General features: G+C 44.7%; 1 pseudogene; it reads right to left on the bottom strand.

The window, feature by feature from the left end:
* Positions 1-8,091: 8,091 nt before the first annotated feature.
* Positions 8,092-8,213, bottom strand: LOC127490375 (U2 spliceosomal RNA; annotated as a pseudogene).
* Between the last annotated feature and the right edge of the window lie 4,946 nt (positions 8,214-13,159).

Here is a 13,159-nt window from a genome sequence, read left to right as displayed (position 1 = left end):
TAGTACGAGAGTGAGTTCAACAGTTCATCAGAGAACACAATCCCAGTCCAGACTTTTCTCTCCAACTAAGCCATATAGCATTTTCATAAATTTTAACTAAAGTACAGAATATAGGGGTGTGTGGTGTGTGTGCATGTGTGTGTGTGTCTACAGGGGCTGATGCTCTGGTGTAGTGGGCTAAGCATCTGCCTGCAGCACTGGCATCCCATGTGGGCAACGGTTTCAGTCTTGGCTGCTCCGCTTCCGATCCAGCTCTCTGCTATGGCCTGGGAAAGCAGTAGAAGATTGCCCAAGTCTTTGAGCCCCTGCACCCATGTTGGAGACCTGGAGGAGGCTCCTGACTCCTGGCTTCAGATCGGCTCAGCTCCGGCTAATGTGGCCACTTGGGGAGTGAACCAGCAGATGGAAGACCTTTCTCTCTGCCTTTCCCTCTCTCTGTCTGTAACTCTACCTCTCAAATAAATAAATAATCTTTTAAAAAAAAGTGTACAAATCATAAAGGAACATATCCCTTTATGTAACTCCCAAATCAGGAAGCAAAATATTACCAGGACCCCAGAAACATTCTCTCGCCTCTCTGCTATTACTAACCATCTCCACCTTAAAGGCAACCAGTTTAGCATAGAATAGTTTTGCCAGCTTTTGAACTCTGTGTAACTGGAATCATGCAGTACTTGCATGAACTCTTTTGTGTCTGGCTTCACGACCTCACCATGTTTGTGAGACTTGTCCATATTGCTTTGTGTATCAGAAGTATCTGCTGAATTGTCTGACTTTTAGTAGGCATGGAGCCTAGATACCAGTTTTTGTCAGATATATGAAACACAAACTTCTCCCACATTTTTTCATTCTCATAATCTTTTAACACAGGAAGTTCTTAGTTCTCATACAGTTCTATTTATTGCTTATTTCCTTCATTGTTTGTGCATCTTGTTTGATAAATAATTGCCTGTGCTAAGGTCATGAAGATGTTCTTGTTTTCTTTTAGAAGCTCTGTTTGCATAAAGTACATATGGAATTGATTTTTGAGTATTATATAGCATAGAAGTCGTAATTCACTTTTCCTATGTTGATATCCGGTTGATTCAGGGTACGTATGAAGGTCATTCTTTTTCTTGCACTCTGTTGTACCTTTGTCATAAATCTAGTGACTGGGCAAACATTGAGACACAGCAGGTTAAGATGCCATCCAATGTGGGATAACACATCCCATATTGGAGAGCTGGTTCGAGTCCCAGCTGCTATACTTCCATCCAGCTTCCTGATAAAGTGCCTGGGAAGAAGGCAGATGATGATCCAAGTATTTGGGCCCCTGCCACCCAGGTGGAAAAGCCAGATGGAGTACGTGATCAGGTGATTACGTAGGTTTAGGGGCTCCTGGCTTCGGCCTGGCCCAGACCAGGCTGTTGTGGCCGTGGGGGGAGTGAACCAATGGATAGAAGATCTCAATTTTTGTGTCTCTCACTCTGCTTTTCAAGGAAATAAATATTTGAAAGTAAATACATAAAGCTCGTGATTTCATACGGTCCGTTTCTGGAACGTCTGTCGTTTTCCAGTCTCTGTGTCTGTCCTTGGATCACCACTGTGTTAGCTAGGATGGCATTATGCTAAGATCTCACAGCTAGCTCTTCAAGACTACTTCTGGCTAGCATGGTACTTTGCATTTCCATATGAAATGGACAACAATTCCTACACATATACAAACCTTGCTGGGATTTGGGAGGGATTACATCAAATCTATAGACCACTGAGAAAACTGACATTTCTAAAATACCAAATCTATCAACCAATAAACATGATGTATTTCTCCATTTATTTATGTCTTGATTAATGTCTCTAATATTCCATAGTTTCAGTAATAAAATATCAGTAATATTTATGCTAGAAAAGGGGGTTCTAATGTTTTGCCATTTAAAAATGCTTTACCTTGAAATAATTTTAGATTTATAGAAGAGTGACATAGTCGGAACTCCCACAAGCCCATCACTCAGCTTTGCCTAAAGGGAATATTTTTATAAGCATAGCACATTTATTAAAACTAAGAGACTAACATTGGTAATTACTACGCCAGGCTATAGACTTTATTCCGATTTCCCCAGTTCCTTAACGTCCTTGCTCTATTCCTGCTCTAATTCCGGTGATCACGTAGGTTTAGGGGCTGGCATGGGTAAGAAAGCAGCCCTATCCATGCTCAGTATCTTGTCTCCCCTCCGTCCGGCCACGCTCACCCCCGGCGTCTCTGTTCTTCTTCTGCAGGGCTTTTGGTATTCATGGAGGCAGTCTAGGGGAGGGGTCAGCAGGTAGGGAGGCCCAGCTGGTGATACTCCCCAGTGGGGAGAGGCGTCTGCACGGAACACCCCTCCTCCTCCTCCTCAGGGACCCCGTGGGTCCCTGATCAAATACCCTCCTTCAGAGAGGCCTTTCTTGAGCACATCACTGACAATACGCCCTGTGACTGGCGTTTGGCACAGTGCTTAAGATGCTGCTCGGGATGCCCAAGTCCATATCAAGTCCCGGGTTCGAGTCCCAGCTCTGCTGCTGAGTCCAGCTTCCTGCTAATGCGCACTTTGCGTGTCCTTGCCACGCATGCGTGAGAGCTGGTTCCTGACCCCCAGCCTCAGCCTGGCCCAGCCCCGGCTGCTGCAGGCATTTGAAGAGTGAAGCAGCAGGTGGAAGATGATCTTTGTCTCTCTTCCTTTCAGATAAGTTAAGTGAATATGTTTTTATTATTTTTAAACGATAAATACAACAGCACCCACTGCTCTCTGATGCCCTGACCTGCTTGTCCTTTCTCAGAACTGTCAGTCCCGGGTGTGATATACACGATGTGTTGCTGGTTTACTGTCTGTCTCTCCACTGGATCTAAGCTATCTCTGAGGATCAGGGAAGTTCTCTTATTCACGGTTACTCTCAGCGTTTAGAACCCCACTGGGAACCCTGCTCAGAGGTGCTCAGTAGTTTTTGTTCTCAATTACCAAATGAATGTGCAGCTTCCTGGAGAAACATCCAAGACCCTCAGCATCAGTGTGAGTGCGGGAGGAAGGCGGGTTGGTGATGCAAAAATTCCCGTCTTCCCCAGCACGGCTGCAAAAAGCCTGCCATTTGCCTGGAGGGTGATGGAAAGTACACGGCATATTGTCTTTGTCCCTTAGTTGCTGATCTAATGGAACACCCAAGACCATGTGACTTATAAAGACTAGATGTGTATGGATTTCATTCTAGGGTTCTGGAGGCCCGTTAGTATGGCACAAGCAACTATGGCACAAGTGTCAATTTGTTAAGTCAACAACAGGAGTCACTGTGCACTTACTCCTCATGTAGGATCTCTGTCCTTAATGTGTTGTTCAATGTGAATTAATGCTATAACTAGTACTCAAATAGTATTTTACACTTTATGTTTCTGTGTGGGTGCAAACTGTTGAAATCTTTACTTAATATATACTAAATTGATTTCTGTATATAAAGATAATTGAAAATGAATCTTGATGCAAATGGAATGGGAGAGGGAGCGGGAGATGGGAGGGGTGCGAGTGGGAGGGAAGTTATTGGGGGGGAAGCCATTGTAATCTATATGCTGTACTTTGGAAATTTATATTCATTAAATAAAAGTTTAAAAAAAGAAAAAAAATTCTCACCTGCAAGGTGGACGTAGGACTATCTGTCTTGCAAGTTTCCTCTGAAAGCTGAGGATGTTACTATATTTGACTTAATAGTCAACTGTATAGGCATTTAAAAAATTACTGGTGAAGGGGTGTGTGTGTGTGTGTGTGTATTCGTGGGCATGGCTGTATTGTGGTAAGGACTAGGAGCACTTTGAGGTTGAATTATGGGAACAAAGTCAGTAACATGGAAATGAGGAGTTTTAAATTTGCAAGGCGCTTTGATCTTTTTTTATGGGGATGCTGCAAATTTGTAGCGAGGTCCCTTGAAAGAGAGATAAAAGGGGAGGAAAGGAAAGCAAAATGGCCAAAGACTCCACTGAAATGAGGTTGCAAGTAGAGCGTAGTTATAGAAGCACTTAGGAATGCAGTGGCAAAGCGACAAAATGAAGTGGACCCTGGCGGGGCGTCTCAGGATGACTTGGGGCAGGATTGGCGAAGTTCACACGTCTTACTCTCCTACCAACCAATCGATATTCTTTCTTTTCAGCCAACACAACCCCGACTTTATTTACAGAGTTTGTAATTAAGAAGCTGCAGGCCTGCTCAAAGTCCTTTTCCTGCCCACTGCATTTGTTTGACAAACAGAAAGCAGATGTCTGAGTATAGTCAATTAAGTGCTTCATTTAAAAAAAGAACTGCACGCGTTTTAGTTGGGTGTCTTGGTGTAAGCGGCAAGACTCAACTCCAACCAGCTTAAGCAAAAAGTGACTAAAAAGGCATTTCTTAGGTGGTGTGTGGGGAGCAACTCGGACTAGACTGTTACTGGAATTAAGACTTATTCTATGCATCTGCTCTCCCACAATATGGCGCTGGGAGAGGAGGAAACAGCTTCTACACAGCTGCCTCCAGTTCAACCAATAAGCAGCAGGACCTGCTCCTGATTAGAGGAGAGCAGCGTACTCGGCGTGTGGGTAGCAGAGTTGGGATTGGTGGAAGAGGACTATAAAGGAGGAGAGAGACAACATGCACCAGGAACATCTATCTGAAGGAACACCTGTGCAGCCCCCGAGAGAGCTGGCCGGCGGTGTGCCGCTCCCCCGCGGAAGTGGGGAAAGTGGCAGGGGGAACCGCCCTTCCACGGAGGTGGAAGGGATGGTAGCCAACCCGGGAAGAACCAGCAGCAAACCCGGGGAGGGCCGAGCAGACGAAAGAACAACGCAGGGTCCTGTGTCGTTCCTCCACGAAGAGGGGGAGCGACATAATGGTGCCGTGACTCGGATATGAAGCCTAGGCAGGGTTTAGTGTCGTTCCTCCACGAAGAGGGGGAGCGACAGTGGTGCAGCTGCTGAGTTGGGGAATCAGGTGCAGCTACTTGTGGGGCACATAGGATGACGTCAGGATTCTGCTTATCTATTGCTTAGCTCTGTTCCCACTGTGTTGACTTCTTTCTTTGCAGTCTCTCCTCACCACCAGCCAATGATGGCTTGAGCCATACTACAAGGAGGAGAACTTCAGCAGAGTCCTCGGATGAGTGCAATTGTCTCTGATTGACTTGAGGTCTGCATCTGTCTATCACTAAGCATTGACTCCAGGTAACACCCTCTTCTGATTAGTTTGTACCTCATTGACATGCTGTCTTCTGAATCAGAAATGTGGGCCCACCGGTGGAATGTGGGCTAAGAGTGGGAGGGAGGATGGACCTATGGGGGAGGAATCAGGCTGTGCCACAGGGTGAATAAGTGCCAAAGAATAAAAATAACAGATGTCTGCTGTGTCAGGTCATCAAACTCACAGTCCATGTCCTTTGTCATAGGACAACACTTGCTTTATAAGATTGAGGTTCATTATCTTTTAGGGTTAAACCTAGCTTGCTGGCTTCTCGTCTGTAAAGGCCCTATCCTTTGCAGATAAGTCTATTCAACCACTGAAAGAATCATCCAAGAATCATCGAAGCATTCTTAAAGAAATCTACTCCATGGGGCATAAAGATATTTAGCTGAGAAGGGAAATGAATTTACAGAGGAGAAGAAAAAGAAGAGGGAGACAAACATGAGCTCAAAACGATGGAGAAAAAGCTGAGACAGCATAGAGGAGCAAAGCCCATTGGGAATATGAGCCCCCATTGAATATTTTCCCCTCCCTGCTTATTGGGTTGGGTTCCCTAGAAGCAGAGTCAGCAGTGCTCTCAGGAGAGGGAAGCATCCCAGAGCAGGACAAGCAGCAACGCTCAGGTCTGGTCCCAACGGGAAGCTCTGTAGCACAGACTGTACCGTGAGTCAATCCCACCTGGAGGCAATGGGCCAGGTTTTTGTACCCTGTGCCAATCAGTCAGCTCCTGTTTGGTCAAGGGAAATGGAACAGCTGTGAGCTATTATCCACCAACACTCCCAGCAGCTGGGGGATGGAGGATTGGTAAAGGCGATAGGAGAGAGAGAGAGAGTAACCACCAGCACCCACGGCACCTGCAACCTGCTCTTCAAGAGCACTTTGCCTGGAGCTCTTAATACAATGAGTCTTAATACAATGTGCTATTGCATCGTTGATCCTTCTGCTTTCTAAATATCTGCTCCCCCTAATAAGCCATGCCCCTGACGTTCGCCTCTCTACATGGCTTTGATATCATACAAGGATAGGCCTCAAGAAGATGTGTAGCTTCAACCTTTGCCTTCTTGGAATGCTCTCACCACTGTGTGAGGAGGCATGGCCTAGACCCTGAGTGGTGAGCAGCCGTGGAGAGAGAAAGGTCTTGGGACCACACAGATCAAGAGGCGCAGCCCTCCCAGGGTCCCAGCTACCCCACCCACTGAATGCTGCCACGTGAGTGAGCTCAGGGGAGACCACAGAAGGGACTCTCAACTGACAAGACTGTGGCAATGCCTGATCATCACTATTTTATGTACCTCAGCTTAGGGTCATTTGTTACACCACGATTGACAACTGAAACACTCACCTGTTTTTGTTCCTTCAAATCCATCCTCCACACTGCTTCGCAAAGCCTGGATCTCACCACATCTTTGCTGTGCTTAAGAAAATCCTAATGAACTACTACTCTTTACAGAATCAGGTCTCAACTCCTGAGTCTGCCATGTGGCACATGAAATCCTTCACAAGCTATCCCTAGCCTGCTTTTTCCAATCTAGTCTATGACCATGAAAACCATTCTGTAGTGATAATGAACCTGACCCTATCCCACACACAACACAGTCACATGACATCCCCTAGTCCACCTGTCATATGACTGACCCAACTCCAAGGGCACATTCTCCTCCCAGCCTTCCTCAGCTCCTTCAGGACATCCAATCATTCTTGTCTCTGTGCCTTAACACCTTCTTGCCGCCATTATATCCATTAATCATGTTGGCTTGTGCCTGTCCCTTCTGCACACCACAAGTTCCATCAGCACAGGAACCAAGTTGTGTTCATTTGTGAACCGAGTTCAATGCCCAACTTGAACTTCAGCTTCACTAGTGGTTGGCTGATGTAGAATGCCACCAACAAGGGGCTGCTTGGGAACAGGCACGAGGTTCCCTTCGTCCTGTTAGACTTTCACATGATAGGAGCTCACCCAGGATGAGGTTAATGGGATTCTGTGATAGGAAATTGAAAAGTTAAGAAATGAGGAAGCAAAACTATAGAAAAGAATAGATGAAGAAATTCTATAAGAAGAGAACTGGGAGACGGAGTAGTCAATTGGCAGCATCAACTAGAACTTAGGGAGAAAACGTTCTCACAGTTCTCTGAACACTGATTTCGGTTCTCAATGTCTCCCTCTATCTCTCTTAATGGCGCCAGTAGTGAGTTTGGAGAGAGGAAGCAGAGGGCTCCCTCTGATGTGGTTTGAGGAGCCATGGGGCTGACTTTTCTCAGACACCTCCCCCCAGAGGCCCTGGCACAGACTCCGCACTCATAGATTGGGACGGAGTGAGGCAGTGCCAGGATGGAGTCCAGGCCCACGGCCCGACCCTTCCCAGTGATTTGTACATGGCTTCTTATCTGCCGTGATAAACTGGAGCCCTGCAGACAGGCCAGGAGCACACCCCGCCTTCTTTGTCGGCCCTGGGGCAAGAACAGGACCAATCTTCCCCAGGGTGTCTGTGTTTAGTTGCGTCATTCGGAAAACTCAAGCTGACTTCCATTTTCCATCATTTAACTTGGCGGGAGAGGAGGTGGTGGGGGGGGGCTTGGGTTGGCATCGTTGTTCCCAAAGTGTGCCATTCATGAGATGGAACACTGAGTAAGCAGGTACGCTCATGTGAGTCCCTAGAGAAATTCCCAAGTTCAGCTACATCAGAACCACTGGGAGGGCTAGTTAGCAACAGATGGCTTTCGGGGGCAGCTGACACTGTCTGCAGCACAGCGGAGGACCCATGGTTCACACACTCCATTGTATATTTCAAAATATCTACTCGAGAGGATTTGAATGTGCCTGTCACAGAGAAAAGATAAATGTTTGAGATGATGTATATGCCAGTTAGCCTGTTCTGATCACTAAACGTTGAATGTATGTCTTGAAATATCATGCAGTGTCCATAAATACATATAATTAATGTGCCTCAATAAAATTCTTAAATGTAAGTACACTTGATCTTAGCCAAAAGGCCGAGAAGCGATTAAATGTAAATAGATAATGACCACACCCACATAGATTGCTGAGCTCCATACCCAGAGTTTCCGGTTCATGTGCACTACTAGCACATTCCCAGGTGATGCTGTAGCTTCCAGCATGAAGACCACACTTTGAGCACCACTGCCCTAGCCATGAACTTCGCTGGGGAAGGAACTGGGCCTTTTATCTCCGCGTGCTCAGTGTCCAGGTGTTCAGTGCATGCTTTTTTATTTGAAAGACACTAAAGTTAATCATCATTACTAAAAAGGTTATTCAAAAAGCATTTTGTGGTGGGTCATTAGTAGCATTTTTTTTGAATTAGAGTTCTCTTAAAAAGCTCATGGAAAATTCATATTATGAAAAAAATGATGCATGGATTTCAAAAATTTTTGCACCCAAAGAAGTTAACTTTTTTTTCAAAAGAAAAGGCAGAGGCAGAGAAGAAATCTATCTTCCACCTGCTGGTTCACTCCCCAGATGGCCACAGAGACTGGAGCTGAGTCGATTCGAAGCCAGGAGCCAGGAGCCAGGAGTTTCTTCTGGGTCTCCCATGTGGGTGAAGGGGCCAAGTACCTGGGCAATCTTCTACTGCTTTCCCAGGCACACTAGCAGGGAGCCAAATTGGAAGTAAAGCAACCAGGACTTGCTGGCATTGCAGGTGGTGGCTTAACCTGCTATGCCACAGCACTGGCCCTAGTAAGCTTAACTTTTAATTCCATTTTTCCATAAACTTTTTGAAGTACCCTCACATCAAGGATTAAAACCCAATCTTTTATTTATTTATTTTTAATTTTTTTTTTTTTTTGACAAGCAGAGTGGACAGTGAGAGAGAGAGACAGAGAGAAAGGTCTTCCTTTTGCCGTTGGTTCACCCTCCAATGGCTGCTGCGGCCCGGCACATCGCGCTGATCCGAAGGCAGGAGCCAGGTGCTTCTCATGAACTCAGGAGTGGTGCCCTAATAACAACAACAAAACCCTGGACTGCTCACTTCTGTCTTCATGCCTCATCAGTGCGTCAGTTCTTAAGTCCTTCCCAGGAATGGTAACCAAGTTTCCTGCTGCTTTCGTGCCCCTTCCACGGGGCCTTAGTCGTGGGTATGATCCTAAAGGTTCCCCTCAGGGAAAAGGAGTGAGCGAGTTTAGTTAGAGTAACCTGACAGTGATGATTTTAGGAGCAAGGTTTCAACGCATTCAAGGAAAAAGCACAGAGCACAAATTATACGGCAGGCAATGAGCTAGTGCGCCCCCAGCTCTGATGCAGAAATCGAGAGAGAAGAGACAGGGAAGATGGGCTCTAAATGTCTATCACCGTTGGGTGAGAGTGGAAATGCATGAAGAGGAACATAGAATCCCCAGCCCACAAACTTCCTGTTCAGTGCCAGGTGGTAGGTTTTTTTAGTCTTTGTGCTTTTTTTTTTTTCTTTTTTTTTTTAAAGCACAGGCAACAGTACCAAGCCAAAATTATACCTCTACCTTTTGTATTTTTTGGCAGGGCCTAAGAATTAAATTAGCATAAGACACATCAGTAGGAGGAAAACACAGGAATTTATTTGACACAAGTTTTGTGTGACATGGAAGGGGGCTGTGACAAAAAGGAAACAAGGACCCAAGATGCAATTAGAGTTGGATGTTTGCACAGTGAATTGGACAAAGAATGGTAGATCATGAAATTGTGATCAGGCAGAGGGAATTGGGCAAAGCTGCACAGTCGGGGTGAAGGAGTGGTTAGGAAAGTATGCGTTATTTTAACGGATTTCCCTCAGCCTTAACTTCCCATCTTCGGGATAAGTGATACATTGCTGCTGGTGTAGCAAAGAGATCTTTCACGTGAGAATTCCATCTCCAACTTTGAAGTAACAGAAGGAAGGTCAGGATGGTCTCCTTATACTCCTTGTTTTTCAAGTGCCTTTAACTCAAAATAGTCAGTATGCCAGAGTGGCATATTCTTAACTCCTTCCTGAGAAAAGAAAACACAAAATTCTGTACATCGAAGTACACAATCAGGGGCCAGCACTGTGGGGTAGTTGGCTCAGCTTCCACCTGCAAATCTGGCATCTCATTTGGGCTCTAGTTTATGTCCCAGATGCTCCTCTTCTGATCTGACTCCTTGCTAATGGCCTGGGAAAGTAGTGGAGGGTGGCCCAAGTGCTTAGGCCCCTGCACCCATGTGGGAGACTTGGGAGAAGCTCCTGGCTCCTGGCTTCAGATCAGCCCAGCTCTGGCCATTGTGGCCATTTGGGGAGTGAACCAGAAGATAGAAGACCTTTCTGTCTCTCCCTGTCTCTGTGTGTACCTCTGCCTCTCAAATAAATAAATAAAGTCTTTAAAAAAAAGTGCATAATCAACAGAGTGAAAAGACGACCTATGAAATAGGAGAAAACATTTGTGAATCATGTGCCTGGTATTAGGTTAATATCCAAAATATATGAAGAACTACAAATCAACAGCAGCAATAATGAAACACAACTTTAAAAATAGACAAAGGACTTAAACAGTTCTACAAAGAAGGTATATGAATGGCCAATAATCATATATAAGATGCTCAAAATCACATAATCATTAGAGAAATGCAAATCAAAACCAAAATGAAATACCACCTCACATCCATTAAGATGGTCACTATCAAAAAAACTAGAAACATAATCAGGAAATACCAAGTATTGGTAAAGATGTGAAGAAATTGATCTATTGTGTAATGCTGGTGGAAATGTAAAATGAAAAAAAGTGTGTTTTGCCTCTCAGGTTTAATTATCAGGTCCAGCCAAAAAACCTTAAAAGTTCCAAGGCAGAATTTTGTCCCCTGTACTACGTCGGTGCCTCTTTGCAAGAAATCGTTGCCAAGTCCAGTGAAGATTTTCTCCTACATTGTCTTCTAAGAGGTTTGTGGTTTTAGTTCTTACATTTAGGGTTTGTGACGTTAGATAAGGTTAGGTTCAGTTCTTTTGCATGTCCACTTTTGCCAACAACCTTTTAACTATAGTTGGTAATAGTTGGTAATATGGTAATAGTCTTGCCTCATTTTGATCTGCCCAATCTATCTTCATCACTAGCCAGTGATCTTTGTAAATGTTAAAAGGTACATAGTTTCAAACAGTTCTGCAAAGCATTAAAAATAGAATAACCAAGTGACACAGAAATTCTACTTCTGAGCACATAAAGAGTCTCAGAGATATTTTTACAACCATACTCATTGCATCATAGTCACAGTAATCAAAAGTGTCTACTGACAGATGTATGGATAATCAAAAATGTGGTATATACTTGTAATGGAATATTAATCCACCTCTAAAAGAAAGGCCATTCTGAGACATGCCGTAACTTGCATGAATAAGCCTGTCACAAAAACACAAATACTGTATGAGTTCATCTGATTGAAGTACCTGGAATATTCAAATCCGTATAGAGAGAAAGTAGAATGGTGGCTGCCAGGGGTTGGGGCGTGGAGAGATTGGGGTTATTGTTTCAGTTTTGCCAGCTGGTGCAGCGGTCACACAACGGCATGAGTATATTTAACGCCACTCAACTGTACGCTGAAAGTGACTATGATGGTAAATTTCATTATTTACATTTAAATTATTAAAATTTACATTTTACCACCTTTAAAAATAAACAAGAGAAGACAAGTTTATTTCAAAAGTCCAGGCAAGAAATGCTAAGAGTCTGAAGTGAGACAGTGGCAGGAGATGATAGGAGGTGACAATTCCACATGCATTTGGGAGGGAAATGACTAGGAGTGGATATGCAGATAGGGAAGGACTCTTGGCGCCAGTCTCAGGAGGTGAGTTGGGGCGTTTCCCAAGACGGGCAATGCAGAAAGAGGAGAGCCCCTCTTTGAAAATTCCCAGAAGACTTTTACATCTGTGACTTCATTTCAACATGAAGTTGACACAACACATAACCACATTTGGCAGACGATGAAACTCAGGCCCAGAGAGATCTCCATCTTCAGAATTATACTTGGGAATTGTTTTCTCTAGAGTTTTCTGATTTCTCAGGAGCTGTAATGTGTGACCCTTGAAGAATGCTGATCAGGATTTTTAGTTTCTACTGATTCCGATAATAGAACATATGAAGTTGAATATAAGACAGAAGTATGAGAGAATCCCTTACAGGTAGAACCTTTAGAAAAGACATTTGGAAACAAAAACTTATTGAGTCCTACAATCTCTGAAGTATTATTCTAGGCATTATGGTAAAAGTTCTAGCAAAAGTCCCTAACCCCAAGAAGATTTTCAGTGAGGGAGAACAGGCAACTTCCAAGGTAAAATCAAAGATAATATCAAAGAGCAACAGTGGCATGGGAGAACTAAAAGAGGGCGAGTGGTGCTTTGAGTGATGGTGACCTGGTGAGGTGACTGCTGAGTTGCCTTCTGAATAATGAGGCAGTGCTACCATCAAGCCCTGAGGGAAGAGCTCATCGGGTAGAGCATCTTCAGGTGCAAAGGCCCTGGGGCAGGGAAGGTCTCAATGGGTTTAGGCATAAGGGGGAGAAAAGACCAATGGAGCTGCAATCTTTTGGACTTTGTGTTTGAAAATTTGATTAGCCATTCTGTAGTAGAATTCATTCTCAAAATACGTTACACGGGCAGTTGGCAGCTCTAATCTTAAAAAAAATGCACCACAAAGATTCTCTGCTTTAATCTTCACGATGGCCCTATTGAGTAGGTATTTTTCCTCTTGTTTGGATGGTGATCTTGAGAGAGGGTAAGCTACTTGCCCAAGGAAATTCATATGGTTCGGGAAAGAAACAAGGTTCAAATCCACAGCCTCCGAACCAGATGTTCATTCACGTGAACCCCCACAGCCTTCAGAACAGTGGAGCCTTGATGAACCGGGTCTTCGCCTTCCCTGTTTGAGGACCCACTGGGCCCCTTAAGGAATTCACTGCCCCTCACGGCAGTGCAGCCAGGGACCAGGGATAAGACTCGGAGCTGACCGCTGGCAGCTGGGCT

This window comes from Oryctolagus cuniculus, chromosome 2, assembly GCF_964237555.1.
Source record: "Oryctolagus cuniculus chromosome 2, mOryCun1.1, whole genome shotgun sequence".
NCBI lineage: Eukaryota > Metazoa > Chordata > Mammalia > Lagomorpha > Leporidae > Oryctolagus > Oryctolagus cuniculus.
Note: the sequence above shows the minus strand (reverse complement) of the source record. Positions and strands in the feature narration are given on the sequence as shown.